This window comes from Mus musculus, chromosome X (genome assembly GCF_000001635.26).
Source record: "Mus musculus strain C57BL/6J chromosome X, GRCm38.p6 C57BL/6J".
NCBI lineage: Eukaryota > Metazoa > Chordata > Mammalia > Rodentia > Muridae > Mus > Mus musculus.
The window spans coordinates 126,290,131-126,303,386 of NC_000086.7; the positions used below are offsets into that span (position 1 = coordinate 126,290,131).

The window sequence follows — 13,256 nt, forward strand, 5'->3', positions numbered from 1 at the left end:
TCACTCAGCACAGTTAGACAATAGCTTGAATGCTCCACTGAAGAACCAACAGTCTGAAAGCCTCCTAGAAGATCTACTGCAGCCAGGGCAACAGTTCATCAGCTTCTTTGCCCCTGTGAAGAGCCCTCAGTTGGAAGACCCCACAGGTAGTCTGATACAGCCAGGGCTATAAGCATGCCAGGAGACCTGTCGAAATCCAGGGAAAAAAGAGGCAGACTCCATACAGTCACTCAGATCAACAAACACCAGAGATATCCAGATGGCAAAAGACAAGCACAAGACCATTAGTAACAGTAGCCAAAATACGTGAGCATAATCAGAACCCATTTCTCCCACCATAGCAAGCCCTGAACAAACCAACTGAAAATCAAGAATATTTCCTAAAAAAAACTATCTCATGGAGATAATAGTCTTTTAAGCTGTATGTGTGTTGGGGGCCTCATATCAGATGATGTCTGTTTGGTGGTCAAGGGTTTGAGATATCTCAGTGGTCCAGATTACTTGGGGTTGCTGGTCCTTGTACAGGATCGCCCTTCTCCTCAGCTTACTTCAGCCTTCCCTAATTCAACAACAGGGGTCATCTGCTGCTGTCCAGTTGTTGGGTGCAAATATCTGCATCTGACACTTTCAGCTGCTTGTTGGGTCTTTCAGAGGACAGTCATGCTGGGACCATTTTTGTGAGTGCTCCATAGCCTCAGTAATAGTGTCAGGCCTTGGGACCTCCCATTGAGCTAGATCTTCTTTTCCTCAGGCTCTTCTCCATTTCCATCCCTGGAATTCTTTCAAGCAGGAACAATTATGGGTCAGAGGTATCACTGTTAAATAGCAACCCCATCCCTCACCTGATGCTGTCTTCCTGCTGGAGGTGGGCTCTATAAGCTCTCTCTCCCTACTGTTGGTCATTTAATCTAAGGTCCCTCCCTTTGAGTCCTGACTGTCTCTTATCTCCTAGGTCTCTGGTCCATTCGGAGGGTCCCCGCAACGTTCTATTTCCTGAGGTTGCCTGTTTCCATTCTTTCTGCTGTCCCTTGGAGTTTCAGTCCTTTTCCCTCACCCAATACCAGATCAGGGTCCCCTCTCACCCCACTCCCACCCACCCAATCCAATTTCCCTCCCAGGTCCCTCTCTTCTTCCCCACATGTGATTACCTTCTTCTCTCTCCCAAGTGGGACTGAGACATCTTCACTTGGGCACTTCAACTCATTGACCATTTTGAGTTCTGTAGGCTGTTCTTGGGTATTTGGCACACTTTTTGGCTAATATCCACTAATTAGTGAGAACATACCATGCACGACAATTTGGGTCTGAGTTACATCACTCAGGATGATACTTACTAGTTCCATCCATTTGCCTGCACAATTCAGGATGTCCTTGTTCTTAATAGCTGAGTAGTATTCCATTGTGTAAATGAACCACATTTTCTGTAGTTGTTTTATTGCTTTGGCTAGAACTGCAACATCCATATTAAAAAGTTGAAGAGAAAGTGGACAGAATTTTTTTTCATGATTACACTGGGATTGCTTTGAGATTTTCTCCATTTAATTTGATATTGGCCATTGGCTTGGTGAGTATTGCCTTAATGTGTTTAGGTATATGACTTTTATTCCTGATCTCTCCAAGACTTTATCATGAAGTGGTGTTGGATTTTGTTAAAGGCATTTTCAGCACCTAATGTGATGATCCTCTGGTATCTTTCTTTCAGTTTTTATATGGTAAATTACATTGATGGTTTTTTATATATTGAATCTCCCCTGCATCACTGGGATGAAGCCCACTTTATCATGTTAGATGATGTTTTGGATGTGTTCTATGATTCTGAGTATTTAATTTTATAATTTCTGCATTAATGTTCTAAGGGAAATTGCTCTGAAATTCTCTTTATTTATTGAATCTTGGTGTGGTTTAGGTATCAGGATTACTATGGGCCCACAGACTGAGTTTGGAAATGAACTTTCTGTATCTATTTTGCGGAATAATTTCAGAAGTATCGGTATTTGATTTTCTTTGAATATCTGGGAGAGTTTTGTGCTAAAACCATCTGACCCCTGGCTTTTTGGGGTTGGGAGAATTTTAATGCCTCTTTCTATTTACTTAGGTGTTTGAGGATTCTTTCTTTCTCTCTCTGAACATGATTTAGCATTGGTGAGTGGAGTCTATCAATAAATTCATACATTTCATTTGGTTTTTCCAATTTTGTTGAAAACAGGCTTTTGAAGTAATGCATAAGGATTCCTTAGACTACCTCAGTGTCTGTTGTTATATTTTCCCTTTCATTTCTGATTTTGTTAACTTGGTCATTTTTTATGCCATTTAGTTAGTTCAGCTAATGATTTGTTTATGTTTTTGATTTTCCCAAAGAGCCAGCTCTTCATTTAATTAATTCTTTAAATTTTTCTCTTTATTTCAAATGTTCTGATTTCAGCTTTGAGTTTGATTATTTCATTCTTTTTAATCCTCTTGAATGCATTTGCTTCTTTTTGTTGTAGAGCTTTCAGTTGTATTGTTAACTTGATAGTATGAAATCTCTCCAGTTCCTTTGTTGAAGGCACTTTTGTTATGATTTTTCCTCTTGAGTACGTTTTCACAGTATCCTATAAGTTTGGGTATTTGCAACTTCATTTCAATTGAACTATATTCAATTCCATTGAACTTCACTGAATTAATTGTTTCTCTGTTTAGTTTCTTTCTTTATGGCCTGTCAATTGGTAAGAGTGAGGTGTTGCAGTGTTATACTCTTTATATATATATATATATATGGTATTTTCCTCAATTACATTTCCAATGCTATCCCAAAAAGCCCCCCATACCCTCCCCCCACTCCCCTCCCCCACCTCACCCCCACTTTTTGGCCCTGGCGTTCCCCTGTACTGGGGCATATAAAGTTTGCAAGTCCAATGGGCCTCTCTTTCCGTTGATGGCCGACTAGGCAATCTTTTGATATGTGAGATTTGATCTGTGATTTGTGTTTCAGTAACGTTTCTTTTTTGAATGTGGTTGCCCTTGCATTTATGAGGCATATATATTCAGAATTGATATGCTATCCTTGTGAAACTTTCCTTTGATGAGTATGAATTATCTTTTCACATCAATTTTTATTAATTTTCTTGAAAGTCCGATATATTAGATATTAGAAGAATAATTCCAGTTTACTTCTTTGTACCTCCTGCTTGGAAAGTTTTTCTAGCTCTTTGTTCTGAAGTAATGTCTATCGTAGCTGAGGTATGTTTTTTGTATGCTGCAGAATGATTGATTCTGTTTAAGCATCTGTTCTGTTTGTCTGTGCCTTTTTACTAGGCAACTGATTCCATTGATGTTGAGAAGTATTAATGACCACCAATTTTTAATTGCTGGTATATTAATGGTGGTGTTGGTACAGTGTTTGTTTGTCTGTGTGTCTGTGTGTGTGTGTGTGTGTGTGTGTGCTTCTCTTCTCTCGATTTTACTGGTGTGAAATTATTTATTTTAAGATGTTTCTGGGTACAATCATCTGGGCTTTTATCTGTGGTCTCTTAGGGTCTTCAAGAAATCTCCCTAGGCCCTTCTGGTTTTCTGAGTCTCTGTTTTAAAGTAAGTTGTAATTTTGTTATTTCTGTCCTCATATCTTACTTGGAATTTTTCCCATTCTGCTTTTAGTGTTCTTTGTTCTATACATTTATTGTTTTGATTATTGTGTTGTCGGAGAATTTTCTTTTCTTGTCTAATTTGGTGTTCTATAAAGCTTCTTGTACATTTATAGATATCTTTTAATTTGTTAGAGATTTTTTAATGATTTTGTTGAAGATATTTTGGGGGAAAGGTTACGCTGGGAATCTTCTTCCATTTTTATTATTATTAAGTTTGGTATTCTCATAGTGTCCCACATTTTCTGAATGGTCTGTGTCATGATCTTTTTAGATTTTTACCTTCTTTGGCTGATGTATTAATATTGTTCTATTGTATCTTCTATGCAGGGTATTCTGTTTTGTGTCTGTAGTTCCTGTTCTACTTTCTTGGTTTTCCATTTCTAGTATTGCTTCAGTTTGTCTTTATTGCTTCTATTTCCATTCAGTTCTTAGATAGCTGTATTCATTTTCTTCATGTTTTTACTTTCACTTTCCTGTATTTCCTCACGGGTTTTATTCACATCCTCCTTAAGGGGCTCAATCATCTACATAAGACTGGATTTAAGGTCACCTTCTTGTACTTCAGCTGTGTTAGCATATTCAGGCCTTGTTATAGCAGGATAAATGTATAGTTCTTTTCTTTTCTTTCATTTTCTTTCTTCATTGACTTCTCCTCCCCCCCTCTTTTTCTTAATATTTCAAATTTTATTTCATTTCATTTTTATTTCCCTCTTTATTGAATTGTATTTTCATATATTAAATACTCATTATTTAATTCATCTGGTTTTATGTGTATGTGTGTGTGTTCAGTCTTCATTAGAACATTTATTCATATCATTTTTTCATTCCTTGGTTTTGTTTACTACAGATTTTGACATTTCTCATATGGTATATAAATTATTTTTTCTTAAGGGAAATTGCTGTTATAAATTTATTGGAGACTAATAGTATTGATTATTAATGCATGTATTTTGGGGGTATGCCATAGACTTAGGTTTCTGGTAATGCTTCTTAGTATGCAAAACTTGTTTTCCTTTGTTTAGTGGGTGGTAGAGTCTATCTCTTCCTATCCCAACATGTCAGGTGGCTGACCACTTGTATAAGCATTTGAGTTCAATTATTAGAAATTCTATGTTGTTAATGTTTGAATGGGGTTTCAGGAGTAGCCCTAAGTCAGTTCCAGAAGTCTGGCTGCTATAATCTTCTAAATCTATCTGTACCTGGAATTAAAAAGCTTCCTTGGCTGTTCTTTCTGGAATGTCAGGAATGAAGCAGTTTTAATATCTGGTTATTATTTGCTGTTTGATGATAGTGGATCTGTCCTTATCATCCAGGAGTTACTTATCCCAGATAACATCATTTCCCCTTAAACATAATCCACTATGTAAACAATCTCAAAGGAAAAAAAAAACAAAAATAAAAACACATGATCATTTCATTAGATGCTCAAAAAGCTTTTGACAAAATGCAGCACCCCTTCTTGTTGAAAGTATTGGAGAGATCAGGAATTCAAGGTCCGTATGTAGACAAAATAAAAGCAATATACAGCAAACCAATAGCCAACATCAAACTAAATGGAGAGAAACTTGAAGCATTACCACTAAAATCACAGACAAGACAAGGTTGCCTACTTCCCCCTATCTATTCAATATACTAATAAAAGTTCTAGCCAGAGCAATTAGGCAACAAAAGGAGATGAAAGAGATACAAATTGGAAATGATCATATGATAGTATACATAAGTGACCCAGGATATCCACTAGAGAACTACTACAGCTGAAAACACCTTCAGCAAAATGCCTGGATATAAAATTAACTCAAACAAATCAATAGATTTCCTCTACTCCAAGGATAAGTGGGCTGAGAAGGAAATTAAGGAAATGACACCCTTCACAATAGTCACAAACAATAATTATCTTGGTGTGTCTCTAACCAAACAAGTGAAAGTTTTGCATGACAAGAAATTCAACTCTCTGAAAAAAGAAATCGAAGAAGAACTCAGAAGATAGAAAGATCTTTCATGCTCATGGACCCACAGATTTAACATAGTAATAATGACCATCTTACCAAAAGTAATCTACAGATTCAATGCAATTCCCATCAAAATTCCAACTAAATTCTTCCCAGAGATAAAAAGAGTATTTCTCAAATTAATTTGAAATAACAACAATAACAAAAAAAAATCAGGATAGCAAAAACTATTCTCAACAATAAAAGAAATTCAGAGAGGAAATCCCCATCCATGATGGCAAGCAATACTACTGAGCAATAGTGATAGAAACCACAGGGCATTGATGCAGAGAGAGTCAGGTAGATCAATGGAATAGAATTAAAGACTCAGAAATTATTTACGTGACATTTTTTTATTAGATTAAACCTCAACTATGACTCTCTGTGTCACTTCTACTCCGAATTTGTCAATGAAATATAGTACATATAAAATATACTTTATAGTTTATTGGTTTAAATGCAATGTCAGATGTTTTATCTTGTTTTTGTTATTATTGTTAACAATCTGATTAAAGTTGAAATTTTGTCAGGATACATATCATTAACCAATTAAGTGGAACAGAGTGTTAGCTATAATATGGTTTTTCTCTAGTAGTAATAACTTAAAATATGTGTATTATATGGGTTCCTTATAAGATTTCCATTGAGATTAAAAAATAAGCTAACAAAACCAAATTAAAGAGGAAATTTTTATTTTAGTTTAAAATTTCTGTAGTCTTTCTGTATAGCTAGCTAGATTTATTTTTTGTGGATTCAGTTGGATCAGAATACATTGGTGGGCAAAGAATAGTAGAGTTTTAAATTTCATAGAGGTCAGGAAGCATAGAAACATAAAGGATCTATGAATAACATATGTCTTTATAATGCATACCTTAGTCACCTACGGCCTATATCAAAATCTTATTTCCAAATATCTCACTGAGTGGGGGATTCATCATATCATGAATTGATATATTGACGAACTTAGAACTTTCATAACTCAAGTGCTTCTTAGTATATATTTCCAGCTCTGGACCAAGCTATTAGCACATTAGCCTTTTGGAAGGATGTATTTCATATTCAGACCACAGTAAACTTTTGTGAAAAATAGTGTCAAATGGAACTATTGTTCTAACAATTTTAAATAAAATATATGATTGTGTGAAATTGCAAATTGGTTTTTAATTATTTCTGAAAAAGACTGTATGGTATCAGTTCTAAATTATGAAATGTTATCACAATTTTGGGGAAATGGTGATTTTTAATTCATAATAGAACTACCAGAATCTCTGAGTAGTGAAAATGAGCCAAATTTATTTTCAGCTTTACAGAAGATTGTCTTTAGTCTGGAGAAATAAAAAAAAATGTCTGGCACACCAACTTGGTAAAATGCAGTGGTTTTATATTCCTAGTTACATTTCTCTGCCCCAAATTTTGATACCTCATTTTTTAATTTGTTAAGGTAAGTACAATCTGTCCAATTTCTACACTCTAGTCCCCAACACTAACTCCACAACCTCCTGGGGTTCATAATTTCCTTCCCCAGGTCTGAGTTGTAACCTTAGTCATGTAGTCAGTTACTAAAATTTTTCAACCATAAGATAAACTGAAAAGTGCCTAGGAAGGCAGTCAAACCTCTTAACTAGGGAAGACATGTACCTAGTTTTTCTACTTATATGGGATTCACTGACAAGCTCTTAACACAAATCAAACTGTAAATGTATAATAATGACTTATTTCCCTCTTATAATAAGTAGGGTTGTATATTTAAAACTCAGGTTACAGGAATAAATGTTTTGGAAGTCCCTTGTACTATATTTTAGAGTATATCTCAGCATAATATTTACTATAAGATGTACAAGCAGTATACTAATTATCTAAACTAATTTTATCATAAAGTGCCTTATCTGTAAAATAAATTCCTAAAAATTATCCAAAATTTTCATTTAATAATATGTCACTAAGTTGCTTTAAATAAATATCAAGCTACAGTATATTACCATTGTTGCTTTATGCATTTTGCAAAATGAATTCAAAGGTAAATATGCATTTATAAAGGTTAAGCTAAAAGTATTGTTTAATTATTTTTGTTCCAATGAGTCCATGCCCTTTAAATGTGCTTCTTGTTACATTCCCACTTTCCTGTTGTTTGCTTTTAAGCCATAACATATTATTTGTTGATCTGTTAATCTAAAAGGAACACTGGGGCTAATTACATGAAAAATGTTAACTCACTGGAAAACAAGATACTAAAGTCAGCAGTTGCTTTTTTCATACTCCCAGCACATCCCAAGGTTGGCATCTCTTGAGGAGTAATTAACTTTGGAAAGCAACTGAATTCAAACACATGGAGATTTTGTTTTTTTTTTATTACATTAGAAATCATAATTAATAAAGAAATTATAACATTGTCACAGACTATCCAATTGCTGTGATAACATTCCTTTTCTTTGAAAACTCTGGGGAAAGGTTTCTGAAACAATAAGATAGTGGTGAAAAATGCTTTTATATTTCTTAGAGTTAACATAGAGTAGAAAATGGATACTGCTTCTTATATAAATGGAATTACAAAATGTATTTAAAAATTTTAAAGCACATATGGATGACTCAGGATATGTCCTCATCTTGATACCCTTTCAAATTCTTAATTTTGTTACAAAGTAAATATATTGATAAGTATTTTGATTCTGTCTAATGAAAATGTTAAAAAGGTAGTGCCATAATCATGATGTTAGCAAAGTTTCATTTGAGCTACAGATACATTTCAGGTAGATTATACTTTTCACAACTTTTCAACCACTTTCTTTGAATTTATTTACAAGTAGATGCTGATTTAGCAGACTCGTGTATTTTTAAGGCAATTTATATTTTTATGTGTTAACAATGAAACACTACTTGAAGCTATGATTCAGTGTTAAAAGTAGGAACATTTCTCTTATAAATGTGTGGATGACTAAGGGGAGCAGCAGGGGAGAGTGGGAAGAGAGATGAGAAACATGTAATTTGTATGTCCCCTGGAGTGATAAACCAGTGATTGAATCTTAGAAAAAGTTTTCAGTTGGGCCTGGTAGCACAGGTCTTTAAATTCCAGCACTTGGGAGGCAGAAGGTAGAAGGTATCTATAAATTTGAGGCCAACACAGTCTATATAAAACTTATCATGTCAAAGAAGATATAATGTGAGACCCTGTCCCAAAATACACAGAAGGCAGTAAAAGGGAGTGAAAAAGAGATGTTCCTGATTTCATCAATTTTCATTAGGTTAAGATACAAATCCAGGCGTAATATGTGCACATTTTGATAGAAAAGAAATTCTGACCCTCTTTTCTATATACACAATAATTTAAGAATATTACTATGCCACACCACTCCAGAAGTTTAAAACATCCATATTCTGTAGTTCTCTATGAAAGGAGAGTTCAGTGGCTTCAGTTTGAGCACTGATCTCTATGAATTTGAGATTCAGCCTGAGGGTAAGAACCAATCCCTGACACAATTAATGATATTCTGTTATGCTTGCAAACAAGAGCCTAGCATAACTGTCCTCTGAGTGGCTTCATCCCATAGCTGACTGAAGTAGATGAAGAGACCCAAAGTGAATTAGACAGATTGGGAAGAGGTGGAGAAAGGATAAAGAGTACTGGATGGGGATAGGAACTCCACAGAAAGACCAATAGAGTCAAATAACCTGGACCCCCTCAGAGTTCTCAGAGACTGAGGCTCCATCCAAGGAGCATACGTGGGCCCCAAACACATATGTAGAAGATCTGCATCTTCATGAGGGTCCTCCATCAACTGAAGATTTTTCTGACTGTTGCCTTCCAAACTGGGCTGTTTCAACTGGCCTTAATACCTAGTCCTGCAGTGACTTGCTGTTAAAGGATTCATTTTGCAATAAAACCAACAGGAGGTGTCTGTTAAATTCTTGCTAAAACAAATCTGCAGACAAAGGTTTCCCACAAGATAACAATTGTTTCTTAGACATAACCAATAATGTTTACAAAGACTATGAAGATCTAAAAGACCCATGATTATCCCATCCATGTTCAGGAATTCCCACTTGTTTTAATACCTCAGGAGAAAGAGGCTTCCTATGCCAATGTCCTCCTGCCTACAGAGGGCTGACCTGTGAAACTGTCACTAATTCCTGTGGAGGGAATGCCTACCAACATGGAGGTACTTGCCATAAAGACCTTGAACACCCTGTCTGTATCTTTCCTGCTGGATATGCTGGAAGGTTCTGTGAGACAGATCATAATGAATATGTTTCTAGACCCCTACCACAATGCGTCTGTGGGCCAACATAGAATCCATGGCTTCACCTGCTTCTGTATTCCTGGATACCAAGGTAGGCAATGTGACGTGGAAGGATATGAATGTGTTTCTGATCCTTGAATGAATGAGGCTGTATGCCTCAATGAGATAGGAAGATACATCAGTGTTTGTCCTCAAGGGTATTCTGGTGTTAACTGTGAGTTGGATCCCAACCCCATTTACATGCTGCCACGTCTCAGGATGCTTTGGGGTCTTATATCTGTGACTATGTACCTAGATTTCTTGAAGGCCACTATGAACTCAACATTGATGATGTGCCAGTAAGTCATGTGGTCTATGTGTGAATGGAAGAACAAATACTATAGCAACTGCAATGGTTTCAGATTTAAAATAGCACACTGTGAGACTTTGATGCCTCTTAGTTGGTCAAAGACTAATCACAATGGTACAACATCTGAAAGATCTGTTGATAAATGTATTTGTCACTGCTGGCCTGGAAACACAGGTACACCATGTGAGACATACATAAATAAATGCAGTCACAACTCCTGCAAATTTAGTGAGAAATGTGTCAAGCTATCCACAGAGGATTAATAGCAAAACATTGCAGATCAGTCTTAATCCTTCAACTACCTTCAAGCCTCAGATTATGTTTGTTTCTGTCTGTATAGATTCATGGCCAGAAGCCTAGCATAACTTTCATCTGAGAGGATCCACCCAGGAGCCAACCTAAACAGATGCAGAGACATAGGCAAACATTAGACTGAGCTTGGAAAGTCTTGTGGAAGAGTTTGTGAAAGACTGAGCAACACGGTGGGTGCTCTGTAAAAAGAACAGTAGAATCTACTGACCTGGCCTTTTGGGATCTCCTAGAGATTGATCCACCAACTAACAAGGACTGGATTTAGGCCTCCCACATATATGTAGAAGATGTTGGCGTTATCTTCATGTGAGTCCTACAGTGACTAGATCAGGGACTTATCCTGCCTCTGCTGCCTGCCTGTGGACACTTTTCTTCTAACTGAGCTGCCTTTTCTGGCCTCAGTGGGAGAGGATAGGCCTAGTCTTACAGTGACTTGAGGTGCCATGGTAGGGTGGTACACAGAAGAGACCTCTCACTTCTCAGAGGTAAAGGGTGGAGATGGAGGAGGGGCTAATTTAAGGGGAAATGGGATAATAGAGGGTGGTTGTGATCCAGATATAAAGTGAATAAATAAATGAAGTAATAGGGAAAACAGAGTGTAACTGTCCATAAATTGCAGACAAAGTACTTGTTGCTATAGGTCAATGTGATGTCTCTGCAACTGGCAACTTGATAACAGAAATCAATAGTTACCATTTTTATATATTTTCATTCATGATGAATAAGGTAATTGTAGAAAGACTTAAAACTTTAAGATCTAGAGAAAATACAATTTATCACAAGCTTAAATTTGTTCTAATTCTTAATTCCATAAAGTAAACAAGATAATAGTTACTTACAAACAAATAAATTCGTTGCAAATTTATTTAAATTAAAATGTAATAAAGATTCACTGTATCACTAATTATACCACCTCTCTTCCACACACATTCCTATATTTCTTCTTCAAATACCTAGCTTAAACTAGCTTCAAATTCAAGATATGTTTGCTGCAACTACTTGAGCCCTTTAATTATAGATATAAGCTACCATAGTAAGCTGCTTTTCAAAGTCATAAAGTTTTCATAAGGCTATAGAGACGGATCAGTGAGAATGGACTAAAAGTACTTACTGTGTAAATGTGAAGACTTAAATTTAAATTCTTTTACCATACCTAAAACGCTCAGCACAATGGATACCTGAAAGAAGAAGCAAGAACAGCAGTGTCATCTTCTGGTCATAAACCAAGCTCCAGGTTCAGTCAAAGATCCTGTCTGAGGTGTAATGTAAATTGTGAGGGAGCAGGATAATTGAAACTGCCCCTGGCCTACATAGATATGCATATGTGTCACCATTACCACAAATGAACAGATTTTTCACACACACACATACACATACACATACACATACACATACACATACACACACACACACACACACACACAGAGAGAGAGAGAGAGAGAGAGAGAGAGAGAGAGAGAGAGAGAGAGAGAGAGAGCTCATATCACCATAAGGGAAATGTATATAGATATTAGCAAGTATTCCTTGATGGACAATGTTAATTTAAGAAATATTGTACAAGATGATAAGGGTAATATATTAATCTATCTTATTATAAGTTGTTTCTGTGAATAAAATTGAGGTGCACATACATTTTATTTAGTCAAGTATCTGCTTAGTTTATTATACTCCAGCTAGTAAGGAGAAAAAAATGTTTGCTTGGATTGTGTTTACTTTTATTTTTTTCTAATTTTTACTAGAAAATAGATTTTTCACAGCAATATATTTTGTTTATCCATCCCCAAATATTCTTAGATCCTTTCCACATTTTTATGTACCTAAATTCACAACTTTTCTAATTAGAAAGCAGATAGATATCTAAAGAGAAGGAGGAGAAGGGTCAGGAGGAGAATCAGAAGGAAAAGAGGAGGAGGAGCAGGAGGAGGAGAGGAGGAGAAAGAAGAGAAGAAGAAAAGAAGAAGAAGAAGGAGAAGGAGAGGGAGGGGGAGGGGAGGAGGAGAGGGGGAAGAGGAGGAAGAGGAATAGGAAGAAGAAGAAGAAGAAGAAGAAGAAGAAGAAGAAGAAGAAGAAGAAGAAGAAGAAGAAGAAGAAGAAGAAGAAGAAGAAGAAGAAGAAGAAGAGGTGAAATTGGTAAGGGAACATGATAAGCTCAGATAGAAGTTGAAGAAAGAGAGCAAGGAATGCAGTTATTCCTTATTAAACAGCAACTGGTGTTTTCATTTTATAATACAAAAGTTATTTATTTAAATTTTCTACTTGACTACTTAAGCTGACAAAAACATTAATTCAATTGTTAAATATTATTTATTGAATGTTAGACTTAATTAATTCAGTCTATTCAAAAACAGCCTAGAATTGTGTGTTGGTTAGATGTCTGTCATCTTGAAACAAGTAAAATTTATGTGGGAAGAGGAAACCACAGTTGGGAAAATGCTTCCAATATATTAACTTGTAGGCAAGTCTATGTGGCACTTTCCTGATTAGTGATTAGTGTGTTAAGGTTCAGCACACTGTGGGAAGTGCTACCCCTGATCAAGTATTCATTACTTGTATAAGAAATTAGCCATGTGATTGGACAGATGCTTAAAAGTTAAGAGCACTTACTAGTCCTGCAAGAGGCAGGTCCAGTTGCAAGAATGGGGTAGCTCTTCTTTTGACCTCCACTATCTCCTCCACATACATGTACATAATACATGAATACACATATAACCTGGGAAACAAATTAACTAATATATAATTTAATACAAAA

The 13,256-nt window shown here is 35.9% G+C and overlaps 1 pseudogene; it reads left to right on the top strand.

The window, feature by feature from the left end:
* Gm14971 (predicted gene 14971) lies at window positions 9,466-10,540 on the top strand (annotated as a pseudogene).